The sequence below is a fragment of the Juglans regia genome, chromosome 3, assembly GCF_001411555.2.
Source record: "Juglans regia cultivar Chandler chromosome 3, Walnut 2.0, whole genome shotgun sequence".
Taxonomy (NCBI): Eukaryota; Viridiplantae; Streptophyta; class Magnoliopsida; order Fagales; family Juglandaceae; genus Juglans; species Juglans regia.
In genome coordinates, this window is record NC_049903.1 from 28,594,239 (window position 1) to 28,609,859 (window position 15,621).

At 35.4% G+C, this 15,621-nt stretch overlaps 1 pseudogene; it reads left to right on the plus strand.

Moving 5' to 3' along the window:
* The first annotated feature begins 8,596 nt into the window (after positions 1-8,596).
* Positions 8,597-14,452, plus strand: LOC108997598 (annotated as a pseudogene).
* Positions 14,453-15,621: the final 1,169 nt, after the last annotated feature.

Consider the following 15,621-nt stretch of genomic DNA (forward strand, 5'->3'; position numbering starts at 1 on the left):
ACAACATAACATAAACGTGAATTTGAAACATAACGTGAACGTGAACTTGAACTTGAACATGACATGACATAAACATGAACTTGAAACATATTCTTGTCTCATGAGGTCACCATGATTGAGTAATCTTATCTCATGGGGTTACCATGATTTCGTATTCTTATCTCATGAGGTTACCATGATTGACATGAACTTGAAACTTGACATGAATGTAAACTTGAACATAACATAACGTGAAACATGACTTGAACGTGAAATACATGAACTTGGAATCTTATGCAATAGACTTAATTAATAAAGTGACCATACGGGTCGGATCCCCTTGAGCCATGTGTCCCTGCCGATTACCGCATCACAACACAGGTGTCTATACCAGCTGTGAGTGCGTTAATACGTACTCCACAGTTGTTGTGGCCTCACGTATTCTACATTTCGCAATTGGTGTCTCACGTAGTGTATGCTCCACAGTTGTTGTGGCCCCATACTTCATGCTTCACAGTTGTTATGGCCCCATGAATTGTTTGTGCCACACTTGCTGTGGACACACGTAACATAAAATGTGGCTCCATTGGGGTTATTGCCTGGTGCGCTCCGGTGACCAGCTAGTTAGGCCTCATTCACAACTTGTTGACTGTATTTCGTCAACCTAGGAAATTTCACACCTATTTAAACACTCCAGCGTGAACAAAAGAGTTCCACTACGATATTATCCCATCCTAGCTCTAAGGATCGTGATTGACAAGAATAACTTAATTGGCATACATGACATTTCGTAATGTGACGTGACATGAACGTGACATAAAAGACAGAAGTCCTGACGAAGCGTAACGTGACATGAACGTAAGATGACAGACATGGCATACTTTAAGACATAAATGTAACAGAAAATATTTCATAACATGGTGTACATGTAACAGACAATATTTCATGACATGACATAACATGTAACATACAATATTTCGTAACATGGCTTAACATGTGACAGTGAATATTATGTGACATGATATATATGTAACAGATGGCATACCTAATGTGACATACTTGCAACAGATAGTAATATGTGACAGAATATAGTATGTAACATATAAGATTTTCATGACTGAATAATTCGTGTAATAGATAAACATGTGATGACATAGCATGGTATGGCATGGCATGGCATATATAACAGCATATGAACATAAATTTTAGTTCTCTTACCCATCACACATATACAGTAAACTGATAGTAAGTTAAGAGCTAACTTACCTTGATCGTAGCGTTCTACGAGAATAAAGCGCCAAACACGAGAAACTGTAAGAGGGTATTCTAAAAGTTAGAAATTTAATTACTAAAAATTAAAAATGTGAAAAGAGACAACTTAAAGTAAAATTACCATTTTACCCTCTACATGTGAAAAATGACCATTTTACCCCTAACTTAAGGATTTCACATCCTAACTCCAAAACTTACCAAAATTTACATTCCTCATATAACTTCTGTCATAGACTCAAATATCAACTCAAAAAAATTTAAAACCATTCACAACTATAGAAAACTCACAATGGCCGAAACATTCATAAGCCATTTCTCTTAATTTTAGTTGCAATTCCTTCCATCTTCAAAATCCATGATTAAATCAAAATTTTGTAATAAGGATCTTCCTATCCTAAGTTTAAAAATACACTTAAAATATTCATTAAGAAAAACTAATCATCAACACCAATGATTTGTAAAAAGACCCAAACGTTTTAACAAAAAATAAACCCTTAAATCTCAAGTTTTGGCCTTAATAAAAACATATCCAAGAATTCCAAACAAAAATCAATCTTACTTCTAACATATTCATAACATCATTCTAAGATCAACCATGATTTAAATCATCAAACAAAAGTCACCAAAATCACAAAACAACACTTGGTGTTTTTTGGTTTTAAACTTAGTCCAAAAACATAAACTTTTCTCCCCACTAACTTTGATCAATCTCTTGATCAACGGCTTAAAGAGTTGTGATCTTCAAACTAAAACATCTCATGGTTTAAAGATGTGTCATAAAGAAGCTCCAAACCATCAAACTTAAAATCACATGGCTAAAATTCAACAAAACATGGATCAAACCCAAAAACATCAAATCTTAGGCCAAACCGAAAACCTCTTGAATAGAAAATCATATTTTTGAAACTAATACTTAATATCTTCGAAATAACATCCTAACATGTATGTAAGAGGCTTAGGATCATCACATAAAAATATCAAAACCTTTGGAATAAGATTAAACCAAGAAATATTTCAACTGTCACAAAACAAAAACTGCTTTTCCACTTCTGGCTTTCAAGTTTCTAAATCTAATGAAATCTATCATCAAAAGCTTTACCCATGCAACATAACCTCAATGAACATTCATAAACACATGCTAACAACACTCCATATAATTTTTGGACCAAGATATATCCATTAGCTTGGTCAAAAATTCCAAAACATATCATACTCTCCAGTTTCATGCCTAGAATGACATTTCCATAATTAAAAATACTTTTGACCAATCAAATAAGCATGTAATGAGACTACTAAGATATATACGAAAACTTTGACTCAAAGATGAACAACGTTTATGAAGGAGTCATTGTGAGAAAATACCTACAAATGGTCGGAATTGGCCACGCAAAAAGACCTAGAAATATGCCCGAGAGAGCTCTTTTGGGTTTCACTCTAAGAATGAGGGAAAGAAGTGATAAAATGGAGAGAAGTGTGTCTTGCACGACTTTAGACTCTTGGAGGGGGAAGTTATTGGTTTGAAAGACCCTTGATTGAAGTTGGCTTTGTGACATAAAGTGAAGAGTAATGAGGGCCAAGGACTGCCTGTAGTAACTGTGAGAGATGGAGGTTGATGGAGTGGACTTTTCTTCACATCAAGGCATTAATGAGTTGTAGCCAATGGTAGTGGATGATCTGCCATGTGGGGGAGGAAACTTCTTCAAGAAACTTTGCTAAGGTGGCCAAATATGTGGGCCTTGGTGGGCCACAACCAAGTGGGCTTCAATTTGGGGTTTACAGGTGGTTTGGTTAGGGTTTGAGATGCTATCAAGTCCAAAACTAATTTTTCTTGGCCCAATCAAATTTTCAAGATTTAAAAGGTTGGATAATGATGTCATAACAAGGATTTGATTAATTAATAGCATGTGGAAGTGATTTAATTAAGTGATTAAACACAATGCTAGAAATCGGATTAAAAAAGGTTTGAAGGTCAACTTTAGGGTTTGGGAACCATTTAGGGTTTTGGTTTCAACTAAGCTTTTGGGGTTTCAATTGGATTCCAACCATTTAAGGTTTCGCTAGGATTGAAACCTTCTTTAGTCTGGCACAATTTGGTTGAACAGATGAAACAATGCTTTGCTTTGGTGGCATGATCTCACACCTTGACTTCCTTCACAAATCCATCAAATGGTTTCTCAAGGTGCGAAGTGTCTTAATACTATTCACTATGCATGGCTAAAATCTTGCCAAGTATCCAAATAAAACTTCTCTAACCTAATTTGGACATTCTATACTATAATTCTGAAAATATTGCACTGAGTGCGCTTATCGAGATTACTATTCACTTAAAAAATGAAAACATAATAAATTTAGTACTGAAAAATTCTAAATATTCATATTAACCTATAGTGAAAATCATTTACCGAAATTCAATCCCAAAGTACCCCTAAAAATAAATTCACAATTTCAAACAAACGTTTCGTCCGGAATTATGAAAATTAGCTATTGCGCCATAAAATTCTAAATAATCAATTGAGTCAAAAGGCGTAGACCATAACACATTCTGACACTTCTAACTACCTCAAATAATTAAACTCATATTTCTAGTATCATAGCGAGTGATAACACTAACATTGTTGACAGACTAAAATCTGCGCGATTAGTCGATTCGTAACAACTTATGGAGTTTTCATGTGGTTCCTAAAGTCAATAGGAATTCCACCAGTGAATATCTAGCTGGTTATTACACCACGTAAGGTGTGTCTTGGGCTGATGTTGTATAGTGGCTGATAAGAAGTGTTTTCCTTTTATAAACTCTCTTGTAATGCAGGTGAGTGATTGGAGTTAATATGCCAGATTTATAGGTATTGTTGGGCTGAAATGCTAGGAAATTTTGTTGGAAGGCACTTCATAAGATATTCCACCCACTCCTTCCAGTACTATTGTGTTATTGACGTTGCTACTTTGGCTCACCTGAACGGGCATCAACCAGTTCATTGGGTACCTGGCAAGTCTATATATCGGTTAGGGTTTAATGTGTAAGAAATCAGCCTCTTTTCTCTTTCTACATGTGAATTACATGTCAGCACCAGTGTATATATAGTGTGTTGTAGTTAAAATACATGTACACTTTGTGGGGATGGATCCTAATTAGTCGGCTGGGCAGTTGCTGTAAGGCCAAAATATGTACCAACTTCCCTTCAATTATTGTATGTACTATGTCGCTGGTTTCACACTTTGATGAATGAATGAGCAATTAAATTAGCCTTCTGACGTTTGGGTAGCAACAAGTACATTTTGAGATGGATCCTATGCCCAAGGGATTCAGAATGAGTTTGCATAGCTAGATTTAGTCCCCGTTTGGTTGTTGAACTCTATTGAAATCAACTTAATTCAGTCTAATTTTAAAATAAATCTAACATCCAAATACCCAACTCTCAAATCACTAAACTCATCTCAACTCAAAACCTTTTTACATGTGGGACTCATAACGTTTTTCAATTCAACACATTTTTATACGCGGGACCCACAACCTTTTTCAAATTTTCATAAATATATCTAAACTCATTTTAACATCCAAACACATCTAAATTCATCTTAAGTGGGCTCCACAAAACTTACTCCACTATCTCAAGGTGTTATTAGGTGAACCAATTCGTGCTCGCCAGTCGTGTTTGTGTCGTGTCAAGTCATGAGTATAAGACTATATAGGTCAATCAAAACGCGACCCATTTAATTAATCGGGTCATACCCTATAACCCTACACAACTCATATAAAAAATTGGTGACACGACCTGACTTGCTCAACTCGTTTAGTAATTAACTTTTTTTGGATTAAATTGGGTCACAACCCATTTAACTAGTTTCCACCCATTTCATATAAATGGGTTTAGCTAACTCATATATTTATTTTCTAATCCAATTAATATAATTTCATATATAATATAAAGATAACTCTATAAATCAATCATAATTACAACTAGATTTATGATAAAAATAACTTATTATCAATATCCAACTCAATAATATATTACAAGAAAATTAATATTTTCATAAAATAAAATTACATATTAACAAATAAAAAGTTTGATAGTTTGAGATATTAAGTAGTCAAATATTAATATTACATATTCTCAATACAACAAAAAAAGATATATAAGACTAAATATTTATAAAATTTAAAAATATAATTTATTTTTGTTATACGAGTTAATTGTGGGTTTATTAATCGTATCTTACGATTTAACGAGTTATGTTTGTTATTTGAGTTAGGTTGATATTTGGAAAGTGTTTATGATTTATCTATGAGAAAGCTTAATAAGAAATATATATGCACAAATGTGCTATTTGAACATATAAATTAATTACAATATTGGATGAACCTGGAAATTTGAAGACCATAGAATTCAAATATTTGACGAAGACCACATTATTTGGAATTTTGAACCAGAAATCGACATAGAAAAATGTGTCTGGTCTCACTCACCGACAGAGCCATGGAAAAATGTTTCTGGTCCCTGCCGATCTGGACCACTTGCTATCTATCTCATTATTTTTTCAAAACGTAAGTCTCGAGAAAAAAAAAAAAAAAAAAAGAAATGATTTACACACTATAATTTTTACATGAGAAATATTTTTGGACTTAAAAGAAAGGTCTAGCTACGCGTACTTGAAAGAAAACTAAAAAAAACGTACAACACGTGAATGCAATTGACAAAGTACGCGTAGCAAGACCCTTTTTACAAACGTAAGATTGGATGAGAAAAGTCTCCTACGTTGATTGAAGTCTTTGATGGGGTAAGCACGTAAAATTGATCAATTGACAAAGTACGCGTAGCAAGACCCTTTTTACAAACGTAAAATTGGTCAATTGTAGGCCTTTTTTTTAAATAATATAAACGCCGAAAAACTTAATAATTTACCGGCGTAAAATTGATCAATTGTCGGCGTTTTGTTAAACACCGAAAAAGCTATATATTATTTCTGATGTAACAATATAAACGCTAGAAAACTAAATAATTTACCGGCGTAAATTTGATCACCTTTCGGCGTTTTTTTAAATGCCGCCAAAGCTATATTATTACCGGCGTAAAATTGATATATTTTCGACGTTTTTGTAAACGTCGCCGAAGCTATATATTATTACCGGCGTAAAAATATAAACGCCGGGAAATTCAATTATTTACCGGCGTAAACAATAAGTGCCGGCAATATTATATTTTTACCGGCTCATAAACAACCGCCGGTAATATAAACGCCGGCAATTCTATCTTTTTTTGTAGTGCATAACTAAAAAATAAAGACCAAATAATATGTCGAGCAATAATTTTTTCAATCTGTATCTTGCCCGATCTTTTCAACTAATTAAATTTTATTATTGACTGTGTGAATAAATTAAATATTAGTACAATTTAATTAATTTAATTGGAGTTAAATTTGAAAAGTAAAATAGAAAATAGTTAAAAACTTTACAATGACGTCCTCCACAAATTGCGCATGTAACTATTAGTATTTAATCACATCATGTACGTCGTTAAGATGCAATAATACACTTTAAATTCAGTAGTAGTAGTGTGTTGAAACTATATATATATAAGATCAATTCCCTAAATGGGACCTATATATAATTAATACATGAATATAAGTCAATGAGTCGTGGCATGCATGTAGGACAAATCTTGAGGGCCGATTTCAAAAGGAAATTTCAATGCAGGTTGAATATTCATTCCATGTAAATTTCTAGGATGATTTATTCAATTATTTCACAGGCCTAGCTTGAGATCGAGAGTATGTATAAAAGTCTTTCCTAGTACTAATCCGTCATTACTTATAAAAATGGCAGCAACCTCCATTTACATTTCCATACCAATAGTAGCATGGGCTATCTGGATCTTGTTATGAAAGTGTTTGGATAATGCACTTCATCAGCTGCTTGTTGCTGCATCTGGATCATTTGCCCTTCAACATAAACAAGCCAAAGCTTTGCAGGAGACTGGGTGGTGGCCATCCAGTACTATTGCCCAAGCCCGTAGTAATTATTCAAGTGCTTGCCACTGGGATGGTATTACTTGCAATGCTGGTGGGAGCTTCACAACCATTGATAGATTTGATCAAAGTTTGGGAGGTCAGTTGAAACTCAACTTTTATTTCTTCCCAAATTTAGTCAGCCTTAATCTTAGTGTGAACAACCTTGATGGGCGTATCCCACTTGACATAGGGATGTTAAAGAACTTGGTCTATTTAAAAATTTACTTGAACATGTTTGTCAGTTCAATCCCTCCCACTCTGGGCTATTTGACTAATTTAGAATCTTTAGACCTTAGTGAGAATAAAATCAATGGATCCATTCCCTCTGAAATAGGGATGCTGAAAATTTTGACCTTTTTATACCTTTCTTCGAACATGCTCGTCGGTCCAATCCCTTCCATTTTTGGCCATTTAACAAATTTGGAATATTTAGACCTTGGTCAGAATGAACTCAATGAATCCATTCCATTCGAAATAAGGATGCTGAAAAATCTGACCTATTTATACATTTCTTTGAACATGCTTGTCGGTCCAATCCCTTCCACTCTGGGCCATTTAACTAATTTGGAATATTTGTTCCTTGATCAGAATAAAATCAATGGATCCATTCCCTCTGAAATAGGGATGCTGAAAAATTTGACCGTTTTATACCTTTCTTCGAACATGCTCGTCGGTCCAATCCCTTCCACTTTGGATCATTTGACTAATTTGAAATTTTTAGACATTAGTGGGAATGAAATCAATGGATCCATTCCCCCCGAAATAGGGATGCTGAAAAATTTGACCACTTTATACCTTTCTTCGAACATGCTCGTCGGTCCAATCCCTTCCACTCTGGGTCATTTCACTAATTTGGAATATTTGGACCTTTCTCGGAATAAAATCAATGTATCAATTCCCTCCGAAATTGGGATGTTTAAAGATTTCAGCTACATTAACCTTAGCCATAACTTTATAAGTGAAGAAATACCTAGCGCACTTGGAACTATTGCCCCTCTATGGACCTTGGATCTTAGCTACAATAATTCACGGGCAACATTCCCTCTTCTCTTACTGGTGTACATAGACTCAACTTATCACATAATTCTTTGGAGGGCCAAATTCCAGACGGTTATGCTCTGTATCATACCTCTAACACATTAAATTGCAATAAGGATTTATGCGGTCAGTTCAAGATTTTCCCACCATGTCCAAAAGGTAAAAAATCAATCGTAACCAAAATAGAAACTTTTGCACCCATCACCATTTTCCTCGGATTTCTGGTCATTGGGGGGGGGGGGTATTCTCTTGTCCCGTTGTGTGTTCAAGAAAAATCAGATTGAGTCTAGGGGATTAAAGAATGGAAATATATTCTCGATATGGAATTGTGACGGATATATTGCATATGGAGACATTATTGAAGCAACTGAGGATTTTGATATCAAATATTGCATTGGAACTGGTGGTTATGGTAGCGTTTACAGAGCAGAATTACCAAGCAGAAATGTGGTTGCCTTAAAAACTTCATTAGAGAGAGGCTGAGATTCCAATTTTCTATAAGAGTTTTATAAATGAGGTTAGGGTGTTAACAGAGTTTTATAATGAAGTTGTCACGTATTTTTTTAAAAGATTTGTACTTTGAAAACTAAAGATTATTATCGATAACTTGATTAAATATTATTCTTCATTCAATAATTTTACTGTTTAATTATAATTATCAAATTAATTAGATGTTTTAATGTTCATTGACCGTATTTAGTTGTTCTCATCATCTTTTTCTTTCTCTGTAGAGTTTGCCTACACGATGACAATTACTGAAAAATGCAATGTATATAGCTTTGGAGTGGTGGCACTAGAAGTATTAATGGGAAGGCATCCAGGAGAACTCTTGTCCCCATTATCATCATCATCATCTCAAAATATGATGCTAAATGAAATATTAGACCAACGCCTGCCACCTCCAAATTGTCTAATTGTACAAGAGATTTTGCTTGTTGCTACAATAGCATTTGCATGCATTCACACTCAGCCAAAGTCTCGGCCTACAATGAAATGTGTGTCACAAGAATTTCTCGCTCGTAGGAAGCCAAATCCCATACCCTTGACTGCGGTTTCACTCCTGCAACTGAGGAAACAAGCAGCATATGTGGCTGGATCAGGATTTGCTTATTGTTAGGGTGTTTTGTGTCATGTCAATGTGTCGTTTACATTTATCGGTCTTTTTTCAAGAAAAATATTATTTGTAAACATTCTAAATCACCCCCATAAACCTGAACTACTCAATTTTCAAGGTTGGAAGTGGCTAAAACATAATAGGGCCGATATGTTTGTATGAGATATGTGTACAAATAGAAAGTAGAAGTGAATTAAGTAAAATCTGATAGAGAATTTCAGTAGACTCGTCATTTCTTCTTCATGAACAATAGGCTTTCAGAATATATTTGATATTAGGATCATCCCCAACTTCTTTGTCCTACTCAAAAAGAAATAAACAAATTTTACATCTAGTTAGAGTAGTATCTAGCATAAGAGCTCAGAACTTTAAAGCCTTGAGTGGAGTCTTTCAATACTCCTCTCCGATCTTAATTGCATAAGAAAATATATTTAGATAAGGTTATAAAAAGTGTAAAAATATACACGTAAAAGGAAACTATTGATCAATTAAAAATATATAACAATGGTCATATTGATGATTAAACGTGTTTTGGGCATGATGTTGTAGCAAAGAGCCACTATGGATTGTCTTTGAAGTTTCGGGCACCAATCATCTCTCTTGTTACTTGGCTGTGTCATCTTACAAGACCGTTGATGGCTGAGCTCAAAGGGTTAATAAATTCACAGGGAAGGGTTTGCGGCTAAAGGAATGCGAACATGTAATTATATGCAATCTGGAGTTTGAAGGCTAGTACAGGATATCGGTTGATATTTTCCATATTTCAAAATGTACAGCCTACTTTCCTTGTATACAGCTCGATCATAGGTCTTTTTCTTGTATTTAAACTCTTGACTCTGTTTCCTAACATGGTATCGCTGATGGTATTCAAATAAAGCCTAATTCAAAACATATATGGGTAGATCATTGCAACCTCCGTGGCTACGATGATGGACTTATATACGTCACGTGAAAGAGCACATATATTACTGTTTCTAGGTAAGATCAAGTCCTTCTTTTAACAAACAAAGATAACAAAAACAGAAAAAATTGTGCTAAAGTGAATAATAATAGTACATGTCTTTTTTTTTTTTTTGAAAGAACTAATTCCATTCTATTAAACCAAAGGGATACAAGGAGGGAGAACCTCCAACGTTACAATATGATCATAGATGGAAAGGGCATCTTTTGCTAAATGTGAGCCATAGTATTGCCATTTCTCCTAATATGAGAAACCTCCCACTTTGCAAAATTTTTTAGAAGCTGTTTTGCCTCACATACAAACATACTTGCACTATTACAACCCTATTTCTCCCTTTTAAGCGCATTGATGACTTGTAAAGAATCCCCTTCTACAATCACTTGAGATAAACCAAGCTCCATGCCAAACTGTACTGTTTGAAGGGCTCCAAATGCCTATGTTAGTAATGGATCAGGGAAGAGATGTTCTTTGGTCCTCATGGTGGCAATGATTTGACCAGAGTTGTCTCTAACTACTACTCCCACTCAAATTACTCCTTTGGCCTTATCAACTGCACTGTCCCAATTCATCTTGAGCTAGGTTGGTGGAGGAGCGTGCCAATCCTCAGCTGAGGTACAGGCCTGCCTACGGTTCTGTCTGGAACTCTCCTCATTTAGCATCTCCAAGAGACCTCTTGTTTCCTTCACAACCACATTCGGGTGAGCAAATGAACCTTTAAAAATAAAGTTGTTCCTTCTCAACCATATCTTCCTTGCAACCATGACAAACTCCTGAATGGGTTGGCAATCCTAGGTCTGAAATAAGGCTTCAAGTATTTGGAGCATGGATATGTATGGGAGGTGGCATTTCTGTAATCTTTTTGAACACTGACTCCAAACATCTTTAGCTGATTCACACCTCCATATAGCATGAACTGAGTCTTCTTCCTCCTGGTAGCAGATAGGACAACGGGGATCATTAACTATTCTCTTCTTAAAGAGATTTGACTGGGTTGGAAGGGCCTCTAGGTAGGATCTCCAAATGAAAAATTTATCACCAGGCTATACTTCTAACTGCCATAGCTGCTGCCAAACTGCTTTGAAGGGAGAACTACTTGATGCTTGATGCTTAACTAGAGTCATGTAGACTTCTCCCTAGTTCCTTGTGGTAAGCACTTCTTACTGAAATTTCACCTTCTTCTGTGCCTTGCCAAATGAGTCTGTCTCTGCTGTTGAGTGAGCTTATAGGAGTTTTAAGTATGATATCAGCTTCTCTGGGATTAAAAATCTGCTGCACCAGGGCACTATCCCATTTCTTTGTGATAGGGTCAATTAAATTGGAAACTGTGGCATTATTCTCTAGCACACTAACATTACTTTGGACCCTACTAGGATTTGGATAGATGATCCATTTATCAGTTGAATGGGGCAGACTTTCTGGATCATTGAGAACTTATGAATTAGCCTCAGGTCAAAGGCTTAATCTGGAGAAAATATCAATCATTTTTAGTAAGAATACAACAAGGGTAACACAACAATATATCTTATCTATTGTGGGGGTAAGACATGGCATGTCTCATGAAAAAAACTTGGGTTTGCCCTCAGTGGTTGGAAGGTCCAAATGGAAGACTTTTAAATGTATTTTGGACAATATCAGATCAAAAATTAGTAATCATAGAGTTAAATTGTTGTCTCAAGCTGGGAAGGTGGTCTTCATAAAAGCTGTTCTCCAGGCACTACCTACACAATGTCTGTTTTCAAACTTTCCAAATCTTTGCTTAAAGAAATCAGTAGTGTCTTCAACAGCTTTTGGTGGGGTAGCAAAGCAATGAACACAGAATCCATTGGATTTCATGGGAGAAATTGGGAAAAGCCAAATCAGTAGAGGGGATGGGATTTAGAGATATTGAGGCATTCAACAAAACTATGCTTGCCAAGCAATGTTGGAGGATAATCCAACATCCTTATTCTCTGGCTGCTCAGGTGATGAAGGCTAAGTATTATCCAAATTCTAACTTTCAAGAAGCAAAACTAGGATCGAAACCCTCTTATGTTTGGAGAAGTTTCCTAGCAGATAGACCTTTGGTTGAGGCAGGTTCATATTGGAGGATAGGAAATGGGAGTCGAATAATACATGTCTTCAAACATTGGCTTCAGGTGTCACCTTTCACAGCATAACAAGACAATGCTTATTGGGGCAGACCCTTCTTATATTGACAACAGATGCATCCGTGTGGCCATCCACCATTACTTTTTTTATGGGACCAGACAGTGGCATCCTAGAGTTAGATTTGCAAAAGTACAATTGTACAACAATTATAGCAAAAACTGGGGCATTTATGCTGTTTTTGCCATTGTAGAATCACATGTGCTAATTTTATAGAGAATTCTAATATCTGTTAGTTTTAATATTGAAGGTTTTAATATGATTCCTAGTCCAGGAGATTAAAGATCTTGTGATCTATATCTTGATACCAGATATATTCCCAATGCAATATATTTGAAGCAGGGCAGAAGAAGATTGCATTTAAATGTCTCATAGAGAAGGTATATGCCCTCCTTCTGTTTTCAACCCATTACATTTCTGAATTCTACTTTTCATTGAGAATTTTTGGTTTTAATTAATTAGGGGATCAATTGAAGTGTGCTTAGGTGTGTTTGCACATATAGAATTTTTTGTTTTAATTCAGCTCTTTGATCATATTTTTATTTGAAATGGACAAAAGACAAAAATTAAGACACTTCACAACAATTAGATAGACTTTTGCACTGAGATTATAGATGGATATGCACATCGCTGGCATTTCTATTTTGAATTTCATATCCATTTCCAACATGTTTGCATGTTTTCATCTATCCTAACCTTTAGTGTTTTTCTCTCTCTTTCTCACTCACAGCCTTTCTTATGTGATGTAGGAACAATGACTCTAATTATGCAAGTTAAGAAAGTTTGGCTTTGTCCCTACATGAATGACTATATACTAGTATCATACAAGCTTTTTTGCCCTCTTTTTCATTTCATTTTCCATCCGAAAATGGATGTCATTCAAAATTCCCTTTAGCCCTTCATATCAATTGGTGAGAATAAGAATCTAGGTTTCTAGAAACCATATAGCACCTGATCGTTGGAATAGGGAAATAATACAGAAAAGGGAAATAGATCCAATTAGGAAGCCCTCAAAGCCTACAGGACGGAATAATAGAAAGAAGATATCTCTGAGAGAATAGTCCACGTAATAGCAATGAAATAGATGATAGACTCCTGCACTGGATTCAAATTTGAGCATATTGCTTTCTCATTTATAGAAGTGTGCGATTGTAAGTAATCTTTTCTAGAATTATGAAAGAGACTCCCGAGTCCTGACTTAATTAAGCATTATTAATGAGACTCTTACAGTTCATACCTTTACTGTCGAAGTCGAGTTTCAAGCATGCTAGCAATTTTGGCATCCTCCCATGATAAAAGAAGACAGAGATCCCTGTGTAGTTAATTTTGCGACAGCATAAATCGTTTATATCAACAATAGGAATACATTGTCAGACTACTTGAGATCATTGAAAATAGGAATCTTGATTGGGACACTGCCGAAGTGGCTAATTTGCATTAATATTTATAATGGGGGTGGTTGTTTCCTACTTTCATCTATTGGACATTTGTCATTATGAATCAGCGATGATACTGCAAAACATTTGTGCTGCTTGACTAGTCAATGGAGGAAGCATGACATCATCTGATACTTTTTAACTGTCATAATCCATAGTTTGACAGTGTTGTCCATATTACAAAGTTTTGTTTGTTAAGCCACTCAGCTAGATGCCATAAAAGAGTGGTCGGAATTATGTCCAATACATTATGCAGGCTTAACAAGTTCTTAAGCCTCAGTCAATCCTCTGAAATCGTTAAATTTACTGGAAGCGTGTGAATTTGTCTATAACCAACATATTTTTCAAGCTCCAACGCTGGAGCTGTTATTTTCATAATGAGATTGAAATTGGTTATTTGTGACATCTCCCTAGGCATCTGACAAGGAGGAGGCAATGACTGGTCGCATAAGGTCTAAAGGAGACTTGTTCGCTGTTGAAATAGCAATTCGATCACTCTGACATATATATGATCATATGCTTTTAGGGATTTCCCCCACACAACGGATTGCAAATAGAACTTTTCATTATCTTATTTTCAATGTGGTGTGTCTTCATGTTAACGATAAATATTATTGCAATGTTTGGGAGATCAAAAGGACAATTACTACTTATGAATCTTGGTCGGGATAAAAGGTTAATAAGAAAAAATCTGCAATGATCTTTTCTAAACACGACTTTGACAAGAAAAGGGGCGCTTTTGAGTATTACTAGTTTTAAGGAGGATAATGTCCCTTTCAAGTATTTAGGGGCTCATTTGATTTCTGGTAGATTGCAGGTGCAACATTTGGATGAATTAGAGCAGAAAATACAAAAGAAAGTGGAAGGTTGGCAGAACAAGTTGTTATCTAATGGAGCAAGAATATTACTTCTAAGACATGTACTATCGAGTATCCCTATACATTTATTGTCCATTATTCAAGTCCTGGCTTTGGTGATAAAAAAAATTAAACAAAATATTGAGCTCATTCTTTTGGGGTACCTCGCATGGCAAATCTAAAAGGAAATGGTGCTCTTGGGACAGGATTTTTAAGTCAATACAAAAGGGTGGTTTGGGAATTCGAGACTTCAAAGAGGTTCAAACTTCCTTACATATGAAATTTGCATGGAAACTGATGACACAACATTTTCTATGGACTGAGTACTTTAAGGCCAAGTATGTGAAAAACAATCATATTTCTTTGGTTGATGCAAGGAAAGACACTAGGTTTTGGAGAAATGTTATCAAGTGTGTCCCAATGGTGATTGAAAAATCAAAATGGAAGGTTAAAGATGGAGAGATTTCTTTTTGGAGGGATAAATGGACATTGGATGGTCCATTAGCAGATCAGTTTGAGGTGAACACTCGTCCAACTTACTTCTCATCAAAGAATGTGAACTTGATAATGGATGGAATGTGGATTACTTACAGGAGCTGGTTGGCATGGACAAAACGGAAGAGTTGTTGGAAGTTTTGGGAAGGAGTAGAGAAGGAGCTGATATTTTAATCTGGACTACTGAAAAATAATGGGTAGTTTACAACAAAAAGTGCATGGCAATGTATCCGAATCTCGGCTCCAAGAATTAAGTGGTTTGATTGGGTGTGGCACCCTTGCCTCCCAAAAAATATTTTATGTTGCAACATGGAAAGC